The sequence below is a fragment of the Phalacrocorax carbo genome (assembly GCF_963921805.1).
Source record: "Phalacrocorax carbo chromosome W unlocalized genomic scaffold, bPhaCar2.1 SUPER_W_unloc_4, whole genome shotgun sequence".
NCBI lineage: Eukaryota > Metazoa > Chordata > Aves > Suliformes > Phalacrocoracidae > Phalacrocorax > Phalacrocorax carbo.
Window position 1 is genome coordinate 213,187 of NW_026990255.1, and position 17,805 is coordinate 230,991.

The following is a 17,805-nucleotide window of genomic DNA, read 5'->3' on the forward strand; positions in this document are numbered from 1 at the left end:
GGAGAACAGGTTTGACCAACAAGCAAGGAACACTAAAAAACTAATAGCCCTAGCAGCGTGTTTTTCCATGCTTATTTTGAAAGGTGATGCCTTGAAGGGTGAATGAGTGCAACTTCGGGTATAAGGAGTCAAGTTCAGGCCTTCAGAGTTTATGATGACAAAAGGAAAATAACTCAGGAATATATTACTTCTAATGTGTAGCTATAGGTTCATGTTTATTGCTCTTCAATGAAAATGGAACTCCTTAACTTAAGAATATCCTGCTGTGCTACATAAAGTTATCTACAAAATTAATGTATATTCTCTTTATTCCAAAAACCAATATTTCCTTAATGTTGATTTACATTTGGTTCATGCTTTTCTCTGGCCTGAGAAGCTGGAAGCAATGGGAGTATCATCTGCAAGGCTACACAGAGACTAAAAAAATATAGCGATGATCAGAGTCTTCTATATAAATAAAGTGCTGATCATAAAATTTAAACTGGTAGCGCTGCATAACTGCAGTTAACTTTTTAAGTTTGGAGATGTTTATTCCAAAATCCTGCCCCCTGTTTGAAGAATTCAAGTGTCTATTTACTGCCCAATTTTCAAAACTTTGGGGTTTTTTCCTCAGATTAAATAATCTCATTTTCAACTGTGAAAGGCATTCTTGGTGCTGTGTAATTGCACTGTTGAAATTAAACTGTCTGAAGGTAGAGACTTCTATATAGATAGCCTTCATGTCTGTACTTGCATCTAATAATGTTGTTCAGCTAATGAATACATAGGAATCATGAGTGTCATTGCAACTCTGGCCTTTTCTATGAAAAGCCAGTTTCTTAATTTCACCTTGACTTGGTCAGAATTCCTTTCTAGCAGCCTTAATTGTGACCTGTTTGTTTTGGCAGACTGGTGAAAGACTCAAGACACAAAGCGGTCCTTTCAGCTTTCTTACTGTGTGGAACTGGTCTGTGCAGTTTGACCCAAAGGCCCAGGATTGCCTGAACAACCCTCTATGCAGAGAAGCCGAAAACATATAAAAGTCACCAGAAAACTGTGTGATTCACAGAATCACAGAATGGTAGGGATTGGAAGGAACCTCTGGAGATCATCTTGGCCAACCCCACTATACCTGGAGCACGGCAATCCTGGATGTACATACAGACTGGGGAACAAGAGGCTGGAGAGCAGCCCCACAGAGAGGGACCTGGGGGTTGTGGTCGACGGCAAGTTGAATGTGAGCCAACAGTGTGCCTTGGCAGCCAAGAGGGCCAACCATGTCCTGGGGTGCATCAAGCATTGCTGTATTGCTAGCCGGTCAAGCGAGGTGATTGTCCCACTCTACTCTGCACTGGTGCGGCCTCACCTCAAGTACTGTGTTCAGTTTTGGGTGCCACAGTACATTAAGGATATAAAGCTACTAGAGAGTGTCCAGAGAAGGGCCATGAAGTTGGTGAAAGGTTTAGAGGACGAACCATATGAGGTGCAGCTGAGGTCACTTGGTTTCTTCAGCCTAGAGAAGAGGAGACTGAGGGGAGACCTTATCACAGTCTGCAGCTTCCTCACAAGGGGAAGAGGAGGGGCAGGCGCTGATCTCTTTTCTCTGGTGACCAATGATAGGACCCAAGGGAATGGCAAGAAGATATGCTGGGGAGGTTTAGGTTGGATATTAGGAAAAAGTTCTTCACCCAGAGGGTGGTGGAGCACTGGAACAGGCTCACCAGGGAGGTAGTCATGGCGCCAAGCCTGGCAATAGTCAAGAAGCACTTGGATGATGCCCTCAGACACATGATGTGAATTTTGGGATTGTCCTGTGCAGGGACAGGAGTTGGACTTGATGATCCTTGTGGGCCCATTCCAACTCAGGACATTCTATGAAATGATATTTTAAATCATAGCAAACTTGATAATCTGCAGTGACAAGGCTTTTCTAGTTATACACTGGTTATTTACAAACTGTAATGGGGGGGGAAGCTGTGCAGTTTTGACCTGTCTATGCTTATTGGAGAGGTGCTGTCAGTTCAGGAAAGGGAGAAAGTTCAGTGCGATGTAGTAGGATGACTACTGGAAGTTACTAAGGTGGTCTAGAAAGTCTGCTGAATGTCAGTATTTGGGGGTTTATTAAACACCGTTTATTTCAGTCTTAGCAATGTACTTGACTTTCCCCCATTTCAAGGGGAAACATTGTTCTTACAGTATTAAACTAAGCAACTTCTTGAAATTACTACAGCAGAGTAATTCTCAAACCAAACGCATATTGAGAATGGATTGGGAGATCATCACAGTAAACTGTAGAGTACAAACGAAAAACATCTAATTTTTTTTCCAGAGATAACAAGTTACTAGCTTCTGCATGAAAACAGCACTAGCACAAATGACACCACTTTGGATATTTTCTAAAGAGACTGTTACAGACTTGTTCTTGAAGTCTCATACAGTAATAGTTTATGCAGCAGCTGTAAAGTGCCAGGTCATGCTGTAACAAAAGGTGTGCTTCTGCCTCATCCACATCTTCCAAAGACTAGTGAGTGCACTTTGACTGCTTGGCTTTGATTTAAGACTGCATTCACTGTAGGGAAAATGTTCAGCCATTGATGTATACCATACTGGAATGCAAATGTATACTTTTAATAAAGATACTTACAGCCAACTGATCTCTTGCTCCATTTAAAGCTTTTTCTATTCATGCTCAAAGCATGAAAGCATAACTTCTTTAGCAGGTAGTACTATACTTTCTATAGTGGATGTCTTATGACAAGTTACTTCTGTCACCAGACATTACCTTCATTCTAGTCTTCAGCTGGAAATTTGTGGTTTAGCCAGCAACTCAGCCCCACACAGCCGCTTGCTCACTCCCCTGCCAGTGGAATGGGGGGAGAATCAGAAGGGTAAAGCTCGTGGGTTGAGATAAGAACAGTTTAATAATTAAAATAAAACAACAACAGCAACAATAACGCAGTGAAAAGGAAAACAATGAGAGGGGTGCGAAATATAGGGCCGGGGGAAGGGGGAATCAACAACCAAAACAAACAGCACATGACACAGACACTCACCACCCACCAATCCAACAGTACCAGTCCCCAAGGCACAACAGCCACCCCCCACATGCCAACTGCCCCGGTTAATATACTGGTCATGGTGTCACATGGTATGGAATGAATATCCCATTGGCCAGTTGGGGTCAGTTGTCTTGGCTGTGGCCCCGCCCCTCCCGGCCCCTTGCCCACGTGGTAGAGCATGGGAAGCTGGAAAGGTCCCTGACTACTACAGGCACTACAGTGAAGAGAATTAACTCTTTCTCAGCCCAAACCAGCACATTCTCCACCCCTTATTCCATACCATTGTCATGGTTCAGCCTCAGTCGGCAACTGACCACCAGGCAGCCGCTGCCACTCCCCCAACCCCTGTGGGACAGGGGAGAGAATAGGAAGAGCAAAAGAACTTGTGGGTTGAGATAAGCACAGTTTAATAATTAGAGTAAAATAATAATTATTATAATAATGATTTGATAATAATAATAATGATAATATAATAAAATGGAAAAGTGAAAAAAAAGAAAAAAAACAGAAACACAAACCAAACAACTGCTCACCACCTGCCGACCGACACTGCCCATCCCCAAGCCGCAATTGCTGCCTCCGTCCTATGGCCAGCTCCTCCCAGTTAACATACTGGGCATGACGTTACATTATATGGAATATCCCTTTGGCCAGTTTGAATCTGCTCTCTTAGCTGTGCCCCCTCCCCTCCCGGTTTCTACCCAGGCAGCAATATCTTGCCACAATGTGGCAGCCCAGATGGCTTTGACTCTGAGCTGCCAGTTGTTCTGCTTCCACTGCTGTAACCACCCCCACAGGGCATTTGCCACCATCCATGAGTCAGTATAAAGATAGAGCACTGGACACTTTTCCCATTCAGCGATGTCTAAGGCCAGCTGGATGGCCTTTACCTCTTCAAACTGGCTCGATTCACCTTTTCCTTCAGCAGTTTCTGCGACTTGTTGTATAGGACTCCATACAGCAGCCTTCCATCTCCGGTGCTTTCCCACAAGGCGACAGGACCTATCAGTGAACAGGGCATATTGCTTCTCATTTTCTGGCGGTTTGTTATATAGTGGGGCTTCTTCAGCACGTGTCACCTCCTCCTCTGGTGGTATTCCAAAGTCTTTGCCTCCTGGCCAGTCCATGATCACTTCCAAGATTCCTGGGCGACTGGGGTTTCCTACTCGAGCCCGCTGGGTGATCAGTGCAACCCATTTACTCCATGTAGCATCAGTTGCATGGTGTGTAGAGGGGACCCTCCCTATGAACATCCAGCCCAGAACTGGCAGTTGGGGGTGCCAGGAGCAGCTGTGCTTCAGTACCAACCACTTCTGAAGCAGCTCGAACCCCTTCATATGCTGCCAATATCTCTTTTTCAGTTGGAGTATAGCGGGCTTCGGGCCCTCTGTATCCCCGACTCCAAAACCCTAGGGGTCAACCTCTGGTCTCCCCTGGTGCTTTCTGCCAGAGTCCCCAGGTAGGGCCATTCTCCCCGGCTGTGGTGTAGAGCACATTTTTTATATCTTGTCCTGCCCAGACTGGCCCAAGGGCTACTGCATGGACTGTCTCCTGTTTAATCTGTTTGTGGAGAGCAACATCTTGTTTAATAAAAACGGCATAGAAATATGCAGCTTCGGCCTGTTTGCTGAAACAACTAAGGACGATGGATCAAAGAAAGTGCATGTACAAAGCAAGCTCTGCATGTTCCAGCAGTTTGCAAACAACAGGTGGCTGGCTAAATTCCAGAGATGTGGAGCTGAGAAACAACAGTCGAGCGCCTGCCAGGGGGAACAGAAAATATAAGCATTGAGCTATACTGGGAACATGAATCAGGTGGTGATTGGGGAGTAAAGGGGCCTCCCCTTTTATTGAAATTAGAGAATTTTATAATAAAGTGATTCTGTGCCTACACCCTCCACAGTCCGTGTCCATCATACACCACAAATGGTGCCCGAACAGGGACATGAAAAATAACAAAGGGACTTGAAAAATAAAAAAAAAGAAAGCACAATGATACCTACTGGTGGTGTACCCCTGCGCAGCTGGACGGAGGATATTGCATTGAGTGCTCATACACATTCATCACCAGTTGCTGAATGGCAAAGGTGAGCATCCATGGGGAAGTCTTATATACTGTCATTTTACATTATGGGGCAGTCGGCAACTAGGGGACAGAAGTTACATTCTGAAATTTTGCAACGCATTTTGCAAGAGCAATGATTTAAGGTCACTCTGCTGCAGTTGATGAGGTTGCTTGTATGTATTCGGGATCATTGTCCATGGTTTCCTAACGAGGGTTCATATGATCTCGCCCTATGGCAGAAAGTTGGTGAGGAGATGCAGACTAAGCAACTTTTGCAGTTGGAGCTCCCTGATGGTATATTGATTACCTGGCATGTGGTTTATACTGCTCTCAGAACTCTGCTACCTGCTGAACAGGTACTGCAGAAAGTAAAGGATCCTGCACCACTGCCCACCGAGTCAAACAACAGAAAAGAACCCTGTTCATTTGAATTAATAGATCCTGAGCCAGAACCAGACTGTTCCAAAATGGCAGCTGAACTTCCGTTATAGGAGGAGGTAGATAACCCTGAGAATCCTTTTGATCCTGGTCCTGCTGATCCTGAATGGGAGCCGGCTTTGTACCCCTCCCCGCTCACTCCTGTAAAAATGATGGCTGCTTCTGCCCCTACGGCAGATGAGATTTTGCAACAACAATGACAAAAAACTCTCTCATGCTTATCTTTGACACATCCTCCTGCCTCCCCCCCAGACCCCATGCAACCTCCACCCTGCCACTGCCGCGCTCACTGCTGCCTCCCATTTATCAATTGCAAGGAGCTGTTCAACCTACACCTCCGGACGGGCTGCCTGATGAATGTCAGACAGAAGCATTAAAAAGAGGGGATATATCACTTCTTCAAGCCATGCCTGTGTTGTCAACCGCATAGGCCACCGGAGTATACTCATATACCATATGAAGTGATAAAGGAGGTGCGCAAGTCAATAAAGGAATATGGTTTACAGGCATCATTTACAATGAATTTGCTACAAGCTATAGCAGAATCCTATGTAATGACACTCATGGACTGGAAATTCATTTTACGCCTTAGCTTGTCTGCAGCACAATATTCTGTGTGGGTTTCTGAATACCGTGAGCTAGTTCAGGTCCAGGTAATGGACAATTTAACGGCTGGAACCACTATTGGTCTTAACGAGTTGATGGGGGAAGGGAATTATGTTACGGGGACAGCACAAGCTGGTATGCCATGAAACATTTTTACTCAAGTGGCAGGGTTAGCCTTGAGGGCACTCCGATGGGTGCCAGATTTTGGAAAATGAGAATCATCATTTGCTGCCATTCGTCAGGGACCTCAGGAATCATATGTACAATTTCTAGATCATTTACAGACTGCTATACTCTTCTGAAGCAGTAGAATTATTATTGTTTCAGCTCACCATTGAGAATGCGACCACCGACTGTAAACGGGCTATTGATCCTATTTGCAATCGAGCAAAAACCTTGAATGATCTTATTAAAGCATGCCAAAATGTAGGTTCTGAGCGACATAAGGCAGATATGTTAGCTGCTGCCTTAGCTCGACAGTTGGTGGTTGCAAGAGCTGCTACTGTTTCTCCTGTGGTCAGGAGGGACATGTAAAGAAGGATTGCCTGAAAGCAAAAAGAGGAGGACGAGGTCAAGGAGAGCAGGGACAGCAACCTACTCAGCTATGTCCTTGTTGTCAGAAAGAATACCATTGGGCTAATCAATGTTGTTCTAAGTTTGACAAACAGGGCAATCCCCTCTCTGGAAGCGCATCGGGAAACAGGAGGAGGGGCACGAGGTCTGGCACCCCAAGAATGGACAACAGGACCCAGCTTCCACTGGCGCAGTCCTTGACATGGCTGGTGCATGTAAGCGAGCCGAGCATGGGCAATCTACAACAGTCGGTTCTCTCAAACCAGCCACAGCAGACAGTGCCGGGTTGGACCTGGCCACCAGTCAATCCACAGTAATTCGAGATCAATCTGTACATTTCTTGGCAACAGGAGTGTATGGTCCTTTACCTAAGGGTTTATGTGCCTTATTGCTTGGTCGTTCCTCTACTTCCAGAGTAGGCCTATTTGTTTTGCCTGGGGTTGTAGATTCTGATTATACAGGAGAGAGAAAAATTATGGTTTGGACACCTACACCACCTTGCACTGTACCTGCAGGGGAGTGAATTGCACAGTTGCTCCTGCTGCCCAACACACAGATGCAAGCTGGAAACCCCGCCCATGCTGGCAAAAGGGGATCTGCTGGGTTTGGAAGCACAGGTTTGCCTCGCATTTTTTGGACACAGAAAATTACCATGGGACAACCGCTGTTGGCTTGTAGAATAAACGGTCGGGTGTTCACGGGTCTAGTGGACACTGGAGCGGACATTTCTATAATTCAACGGTCAGATTGGCCGCAGGAATGGCCATTAGTACAGCTGTTTGCTGCTGTTATTGGAATTGGAGGAACACAAGTACCTTGGCAAAGTATGCATTCCTTGATAGTAGAAGGTCCTGAAAACAAACAAGCGGTTTTAAAACCTTGTGTTTTGACTGTGCCATGTACTCTATGGGGTTGTGATCTCCTGCAACAGTGGAACATAGCAATAATAACACATTTTTAACACGGGCCACTGACATTCAGCCGCGACTCAAGCTGACTTGGCTGACAGACAAGCCAGTATGGGTAGACCAGTGGCTTTTGAAAGGTGAGCAGCTAGAAAGGGCTCATGAATTAGTCCAAGAGCAATTGAAATTAGGTCATATTGTCCCTTCCATGAGCCCTTGGAATACCCCTGTATTTGTTATTCCTAAAAAGTCTAGTAAATGGAGACTGTTGCTAGACGTCCGAGCTATTAATGCAGTGATGGGGGCTCTACAACTAGGAACTCCAAATCCAACTATGATTCTGGATAATTGGCATTTGAAGGTTATTGAGTTGAAAGACTGCTTTTTTAATATTCATTTAGATCCTGATGATTGTGTTCGTTTTGCCTTTTCAGTTCCTGTGATTAATAATGATCGACCTAAGCAGTGGTTTCATTGGGTGCTGTCATGGTTTTAGCTGGGAGAGAGTTAATTTTCTTCACTGCAGCTGGCATAGTGCTGTGCTTTGGACTTCGTATGAAAACAATGTTGATAACACACAGATGTTTTGGTTGTTGCTGGTTAGTGCTTATACTAGTCAAGGACTTTTCTAAATTCCCATGCTCTGCTGGGTGCACAAGAAGCTGGGAGGGGAGGGGGCACAGCTAAGAGAGCGGATTCAAACTGGCCAAAGGGATATTCCATATCATGTAACATCATGCTCAGTATGTTAACTGGGAGGAGCTGGCTGGGGGGGAGGGAGGCAGCAATCATGGCTCGGGGACAGGCAGCGTCGATCGGTGGATGGTGAGCGGCTGTGTCGTTTGCATTTCTGGTTTTTCCCTTTTTTTTTCTTTTCCTTTTCCATTGTATTTTATTATTATTGTTATTATTATCATAATCATAATTATTATAATTATTATTTTTATTGTATTTATTAAACTGTGCTTATCTCAACCCACAAGTTCTTTTGCTCTTCCGATTCTCTTTCCCGTCCCACAGGGGTGGGGGGAGTGAGCGAGCGGCTGCCTGGTGTTTAGTTGCCGACTGAGGCTGAACCACGACAGTCCATTTTGGTGCCCAATGTGGGGCATGAAGGGTTTGAGATAATAGTTGCTGGTCACAGCATTGATTCATCTGTTCTCAATATTAGTTTGTCCAGTCTATACCATGCCAATTGTAAAGTACACGTTAAAAATTGCTGTTGGGTTTTGTAGTCTGCTGTGCTCTGCAGTGATTAGAGATGTTTTGCCTAGGAGATTTGTTATTAAAACACTGGCCCTGAGCGTTATTGTTTATTTAGGTCTTGCATGGAAGCCGTTACTGTACTTTGGCTACCACCTCATGAAGACAATTAGCAATTATACCGCCTCCTCTGAGAGGTTTTTTTATGGAGGAAATACAGAATGGCATCTTAGATACCACCTTATATAATGTCTCCTCCTTCATTCCAACAGCTTTTCTGTGGAGTAAGTGAATGTGGCCTCCCGTGACAGCACCGGAGATCTCATCGCCCTTATTGGATGCAAGCCGTGGGACAGAAAAACAACCCACAAAAACCACAGAACTGAGGCCTTGATATGCGGGACAGAAGGTCAGGGGCACAGGTGGAGCACCGAAGCAGGAGAGCGCGCTTATCTATGTTTATACCATATGTGGAGCTAGTGTGATAGAACACATTCAGAGGCAGAGAGAAGGGAAAAATACAAGCTCAGGAAGCAGACTATATTAAGGCTGATCTTTTAGTGAATAAATGGCCTTTGGCTTTGCTTGTGCATGGATACAGATTCCCTGTCGTGAATCGCCACAAATGGTGCCCTGTGTGAGGAGCGACAAATCGACCTAAGAAGGTGAACTGGTGGCGAGCCCCACAGGACTGAAGTGCTGCTGAAAGGAAGCAGGAGCCAGCTGGAATCCCTCATCGACTGAGGTGAGCTGTGGAGAACTATGGGGAGTAATATATCGTCCGAGGAGAAGTCAGTATTGAGCCTAATGGAGGGTTTCCTACGAAAGCACCAGGTTGATATCGACCCGCAGTCATTAAAGAGAATTTTGTAGTGGGTATGGATAAACTGTGAGGGGGTCGACGCAGTTAACATTTTTAATTCTGAAACTTGGGATGAAGCAGGAGTTAAATTGTGGGATAGAGCAACAAGGTCGGATAAAATTGCGGCAGAGCTCTTATCTCCCTGGAGACAACTATTAGAGCTTATGCGCAAGCAGGAATCTAGTTACCAAGATGCAGGAGAGTGTGAGTCCGCCGCTGCCTGTGACACCACCCTACCCACTGCCTGCCCAATGCCAGCTAAATCCGAGGTCCCAGGAAAAAGGAAAGGCACCCGATGTAAGACTCAAGTTTACCTAGGGTCCTCGAACAGCGATGATGACCCTGATTACCCATTAGATCCTGGACCCATTGACCCAGAGAAAGAACCTGATTTGTACCCCCACGACCCACATGATCAATGGCAAGTGATCCGTAAAGAGGCATTAGCCGCTGGGGATCATGAGCTGCCCACAAAGATCGTAGCCCCTGTCATCTATGATCCCAATCAACAACCAAGATGGGAAGGACAACTTTTCTTTCCATTATTAAGGAAATGCAACAAGGAGTGATAGAATATGGACTGGGATCCCCATATTCAAGGAACATGTTGGGGTCAATCATGAAATCTTTTACCCTGGTGCCCCATGATTGTCTACAACCCTGCAAGGGCTATTTGTTTTACCCGGTGTTATTGATTCAGATTACTCTGGTGAAATCAAAATTATGGCCTGGACTCCCACCCCACCTTGCACTATTGTGCAAGGCTCACGAATAGCTTGGTTAGTCTACTTTAATGCCCATCCCCCACAAACCTCTAACACAGTACAAGGGTGTCAAGGCTTTGGATCAACAAGGAGCCCTGCATATTTTGTGGGCCCAAACAGTGAGTGCCACGTACCCCATGCTGCACTGTACCCTATGCTGCACTGTACCCTGACGACGAAAGGCAAGAAATCTATCCGATTAGCTGGTATTATTGACACTGGTGCTGATGTCACCATCATCTCTAAAGAACTGTGGCCCAAAGACTGGCCTCTGGTGCAACCTGGGGAAGCTTTAACTGGAATTGGTGGGAATGCTTTACCTTTGCAGAGTAAAAACAGGATACTAATTGAAGGGCCTGACAAACATGTAGCGTCGGTGCGCCCATTTGTATTAGCAACAACAATTACATTATGGGGACAGGACTGTATGAGTCAGCGGGGAGTGCAAATTGGGTCAAATTTATCCTGAGGGCCACTGCAGTGCAAGCCACCTTAGAACTGACATGGACAACACAAACTCCAGTATGGGTGGAACAGTGGCCCCTGCCTTTTGTCAAATTGCGCCATTTACACGAATTAGTTGACGAACAATTATGTGCAGGACACACAGTACTTACCACTAGTCCATGGAATTCACCTGTGTTTGTAATTCAAAAGAAAAGTGGTAAATGGCATCTCTTACATGACCTAAGGAAAATTAATGCTGTAATGGAGGATATGGGTGTGCTACAACCAGGCATGCTGTCACCTACCATGATCCCCCGCAATTGGCATCTTACTATTATTGATTTAAAAGACTGTTTCCTTACAATTCCTTTGCATCTTAACGATGCCCCTAAATTTGCATTTTCAGTCCCTTCCATTAATACTAGGGAGCCCCAAAAACGCTATCATTGGGTAGTGTTGCCACAAGGTGTGAAAAATAGCCCTGCGATATGTCAATGGTTTGTAGTGAAAGCCCTATCCCCACTACATGAACAATTTGCTGAAGCACTTATCTACCACTATATCCTTATAGCCGCAGAATCTGATGAATATATGCAAATGACCTTAGCGTTTGCATCCCACCAAATAAAGCAGGCTGGTCTGAAAATTGCACCAGAGAAGATTCAACAGGCGAGCCCGTGGCAGTATTTAGGGTGGGGAATAACAGAACAAAAAAATCAGGCCACAACATGTAAAAATCCAAACTAATGGCAAGACACTTCATGACTTATAAAAACTCTTAGGTACTAATAATTGGGTTCGACCTCTGTTAGGCATTACGAATCATGAATTAAGCCCTTTATTTTCTCTATTGAAAGGCAACCCTGAGCTTTTATCACCTCGCGTTTTATCCCCTGAAGCAATGGTGGCACTTACAAAGGTTTCTGACACTATTGCTTTGCGTCAAGCAGATTGCGTCTCTCCTGAACTACCCTTTCAACTAGTCATCTTGAATCCATCTACCCAGCCATATGCACTGCTTTATCAGCGGGATGTAACACGCAATGACCCCTTAGTGATAATCGAATGGCTAGTTCTTGCTAATCACTTACATAAGACTGTCATGACGCATCCTGAAAGCTTTGCCCTGCTAATTCTGAAAGGACCACAACGACTCAGAGTATTAGCAGGATAAGATATTGCCAGAATCATTGTACCAGTGTCGTCACATATGTTACAGTATTTGATGCAAACTTCTCTAGACTTTCAAACAGCTTTAGTAGGCTTTCCTGGTCAGCTAGATAATCATAACCCAAGCCACAAGTTGATCCAACGCGACTTTATATTATATGAAACCCCAAACAGAAGCCATATACCCCTATCAGCTCTCACCGTATTTACTGATGGATCAGGTCGAACCGGCCGGGCAGTTATTGTGTGGAAAGATCCATGTACTCAAACTTCGTTGTCAGATATCAGCCATGCTGATAGTTCTCCACAAATTGTGGAACTCGCTGCAATAGTCCGAGCTTTTCAACTTTGGCAAGAACCCCTCAATATTGTAACAGACTCAGCTTATGTAGCCGGGCTAGTATCTCGTTTAGAAAATGCATGTTTGTGGGACGTGTCTCATCTGCTATTATTCCACTATCTATTCCAGCTGTCCCGTCTTTTGAATGACAGAAAAGAACCTTATTTTATGATGCATATTAGAGTGCATACGACTCTCCCTGGCCCTTTGGTTGAAGGCAACCGGCGAGCAGATGCTCTGACCACGCCTGTTCAAGTACTTCCCAATATGATGGAACAAGCCAGGATTTCCTATGCATTTTTTCACCAAAATGCGAAAGTGTTAGAAAACATGTTTTCTTTGACATCTGTACAAGCCCGTGACATTATTAGTGCTTGTCCAGACTGCCAATGCTTCTTTAGCACAACATCACACACAGGCATTAATCCTAGGGGACTGACTGCTTTAGGATTATGGTAAACAGATGTTACCCCTTTTCCAACATTTGGTCGCTTGAAATATATTCACATTTCTGTTGATACCTTCTCAGGGGCAATTTTTGCTTCTTGTCATGCTGGAGAAAGAGCCCAAGACGTAATCAAACACTTTACCTATGCCTTTGCATCCTTAGGTATCCCACGTATAATTAAGACCAATAATGGCCCAGATTATATCTCACATCGTCTACTAACCTTTTTTCAAGATTGGGGGGTGAAACACATCACAGGTATTCCTCACTCCCCCACAGGGCAAGCCATCATTGAATGAGCACATAACGCCTTAAAATGCATGCTGTTACAACAAAGTGGGGGAGCTGGAACCTTAAATCCACAAGAGCATTTAGCAAAAGCACTGTATGTCCTTAACTTTTTGAATTTTTCTGATACAATTCCCCCCATTAGCCGACACTATCTCTCTCTGCAAACAGACCGGCAGAGCATTGAAGGAAAGGCGCAGGTCCTCGTACAAAATTTAGAATCCGGAATAATGGAGGGTCCCTTCCCCCTAATAACATGGGGGAGAGGTTATGCTTGTGTCTCCACAGGGTCAGGACCTCGCTGGATCCCAGCCCATTGTGTTCGGCCATATTGGTATCAACCCTCAACAGAAAATTCCGCATCGGAAGAACCAAACCCTACTGAAGGAAAATGAAGATGCTCTGTTTGTTGATTGTATTTATAATATGTTCATGTAGCAGGGTATGTTCTTGGCCAGGGTTACCCAAGCTGCCATTGTCTAACAATGTTTGTGTAACACTGGCGAAAGCCATAAACCAAGTCTCTTTCATTCTGAATCTATTTACAAAAGTATTCAGCAGTGTCATGGTTTTAGCAAGGATAGAGTTACTTTTCTTCACTGCAGCTGGCATGGTGCTGTGCTTTGGATGTAATATGAAAACAGTGTTGATAACACACAGATATTTTGGTTATTGCTGGGTAGTGCTTATACTATTGATGGACTTCTCTAGCTTTCCATGCTCTGACAGGTGCACAAGAAGCTGGGAGGGGAGGGGGCACAGCTGAGAGAGTGGATACAAACTGAACAAAGGGATATTCCATATTATGTAATGTCATGCCCAGTATGTTAACTGTGTTTCTGGGTTTTTTTCCTTTTTCATTTTATTATAATATAATTATTGTCATTATTATCATAATCATTATTATAATAATTATTTTACTGTAATTATTAAACTGTGCTTATCTCAACCCACAAGTTCTTTTACTCTTCCGATTCTCTTCCCCGTCCCACAGGGGTGGGGGGAGTGAGCGAGCGGCTGCCTGGTGTTTAGTTGCCGACTGAGGCTGAACCACGACAGTCCATTTTGGTGCCCAATGTGGGGCATGAAGGGTTTGAGATAATAACGGTTGCTGGTCACAGCATTGATTCATCTGTTCTCAATAATAGTTTCTCCAGTCTGTACCATGCTGATTGTAAAGTACATGTTAAAATTAGCTGTTGGGTTTTGTAGTTTGCTGTGCCCTGCAGTGATTAGAGATGTTTTGCCTAGGAGATTTGTTATTAAAACACTGGCCCTGAGCGTTATTGTTTATTTAGGTCTTGCATGGAAGCCATTACTGTACTTCGGCTACCACCTCATGGAGACAATTAGCAATTATACTTCCTCCTCTGAGAGGCTTTTTATGGAGGAAATAGAGAATGGCACCTTAGATACCATCTTATATAATGTCTCCTCCTTCATTACAACAACTTTTCAGTATCTTGAACATCCTTGGGTAGTTAAGATACATTTGGTGGTATTGCTTTGACAGACAGTGTCAGTTCTGTCTAAGGTTAATAAGCAATTTAAGAACATCATCCAGAGATCTGCCCCAAGGGTCGATAGCTATGCGTGGCAGGGTATGTGGTATAGTATGGGCAAATGCCTAAGACGGTGGGCACCCCCAGTGTCTTGGGACTTCACTCCTGAATAAGTGCAGAATCCTGAAAAATTAGTAGAATATTTGGAGGAAGTGTATTGTATATTGTATATTGTCACCCTGGCATCTTCAAAGAGATACAAATCACTGCAATGTGCTGGGGCCTGGCCCATGCCTATTGAGCCCTAATTATCACTATTCAGTACCCCCAAGGAGAAGAGAAGGCTTCTTTTTAGAAGGATCTAAAAAGACAAAGACAAGGAAAGCGACAAGCACTGAGGCCACTCAAACCCCCACGACAGACACTGCAGCTACTCCTACCGTGGTGAACAAGCACTACGGCAACTCAAACCTCCATGACAGACACTGCAGCTACTCCAACTCCGGTAAAAAGCATTGCAGCTAAATAAAAGGACCAACCCGTGCCAGTATCAGTCACCCATATACACAAGAAGAAATCTTGGAAGAGAAAGTCAACTCGTTTAGAAAGAGATCATGAAGAACCAGGTCCATCCCAGAAGAGGAGGAGGAAGAGGAAGAACTTGTACAAGAAATGGAAACTACCCGATCCCTATCCTTGAGTGAGTTGCGGGATATATGGAAAGATTTTGGCCGTTGTTCAGGTGAGCACATTATCACCTGGCTGCTCCGATGCTCGGATAATGGGGCCAGTAGTCTGGAATTAGAGAGGAAGGATGCCAAACAACTGGGATCCCTCTCTAGGGAAGGGGGCATTGACAAAGCAATTGGAAAAGGAACACAAGCCCTCAGCCTCTGGAGGCGGCTCCTGTCAGGTGTGAGAGAAAGGTACCCCTTCAAAGAAGATACTGTATTTCGCCTAGGAAAATGGATGGCCATGGAGAAAGGTATCCAGTACCTGAGGGAATTAGCCGTGCTTGAGGTGATTTATAGTGACCTGGACGATCAACAGTCATCCAAAGATCCAGATGAAGCCCAGTGCACACAACCCATGTGGCGGAAGTTTGTACAGAGTGCACCATCAACACATGGGAACTCATTGGCAGCAATGTCCTGGAAACACATCGAGGCACCAACAGTGGCTGAGTTGATTGATAGACTCCAGGAGTACAAGGCAAATCTCTCTTCCTCCCTCGTCTCAGCTGTGCAGAAAATGTCCTGGGAGGTCCAGCAACTCAGAGAAGATATGTCCTACTCCCCACCAGTACAGACCAGTATCTCAGCCATTAGGAGCAAGTGTCCCTTTGCTCAAGAGAAGGGATACACATGACGGGGCCCCCTATGGTTTTACCTGCGTGACCATGGAAAGGACATGAAGAAGTGGGACGGAAAACCTACCTCGACCCTAGAGGCAGGAGTACGTGAGCTGCAAGGGAAAACAATCACTTAGTGGGGCTCTTCCACGAAAGCTGCTGATCCTGTTTCCAGTAAGCAATTCCCCAGACAGAGGAGCAGAAGTGCTGATTTCCTTTCTGATCTTAATAGAGACACTAGTGATTCATATTTACAGGAAGTGAGTGACGAATACTACGATCAAGAATAAAGTGGTCTTGCCTCCAGCCAGGTGGAGGAAAGGGATAACCAGGTTTATTGGACGGTGTGGATCCGATGGCCTGGCACATCTGACCCAAAGGAGTACAAAGCTTTAGTGGACACTGGTGCACAGTGCACCTTTATGTCATCAAACTATATAGGGGCAGAACCCATCAGCATTGCTGGAGTGACAGGGGGATCCCAAGAGCTAACTGTATTGGAGGCCGAAGTGAGCCTAACTGGGAATGAGTGGCAAAAGCACCCCATTGTGACTGGCCCCGAGGCTGCGATGCATCCTTGGCATAGACTACCTCAGGAGAGGGTATTTCAAGGACCCAAAAGGGTACTAGTGGGCTTTTGGTGTAGCTGCCTTGGAGATGGAGAGAATTAAAAAGTTGTGTACCTTGCCTGGCTTCTCGAAGGACCCTTCTGTTGCAGGTTGCTGGGGTTCAAAGAACAACAGGTGCCGATTGCCGCCACAACAGTGCACCGGCGGCAATATCGCACCAACCGAGACTCCCTGATTCCCATCCATGAGCTCATTCACCGACTGAGGAGCCAAGGAGTCATCAGTAAGACCCACTCACCCTTTAACAGTCCCATATGGCCAGTGCGGAAGTCTAATGGAGAGTGGAGGCTAACAGTAGACTATTGTGGCCTGAACGAAGTCACGCCACCACTGAGTGCAGCTGTGCCAGACATGCTAGAACTTCAATATGAACTGCAGTCAAAGGCAGGCAAGTGGTATGCCACAAATGATATCGCTAATGCATTTTTCTCCATCACTCTGGCAGCTTCACCACTGGATGGTGAAGCTCTACCAGAGTCAGCAGCCTCCTTCCAGATTCCGATTCTTCTAGGAAACAACTTCTTTCTTCTTGCTATCAATTTCAAAATGTGCACGTGCTATTAATCGTCCTTCAAGGAGAAAAATCTGCCCAGCAGTATCTGGTCATGATGCTGTGGCAGTAGCACTGCTTGATGGAGCCCTGCTTTTCTGGGGATGGCTGAACCCCTGCCTGCCCATGGGAAGCGGTGAATGAATTCCTTGTTTTGCTTGGCTTGCATGTGTGGCTTTTGCTTTACTTATTAAGCTGTCTATCTCAACCCATGAGTTTTCTCACTTTTGCTCTTCTGATGCTCTCCCTCACACTGGAGCAGGAGTGAGTGGCTGTGTGGTGCTTAGCTGACAGCTGGGGTTAAACTGCAACACCGGGTTAATTACATGTCCGTGATCTTGATTGTAATCCTCAGCAAAAGATCCAAGTGGCTCGTATAGGACTAAATTAATAAAGATTTGAATATAATTACTACTCAGAAAAGACATTTCCAGAAAATAGATCTTGTAATGGTATTGTGGTGATATATGCTTTTATTTTTACCCAGTATTATCCTGTACATTATTAATGATGACTTTGGGTATAATATTTCATTTGTAGTTTAGAATAATTGGTAGCATTGAAATGTATCTTAGCAAGATAAGTATGTATCTTAGGTCGGAGCAAGGTGACCTACAAGGAATGTG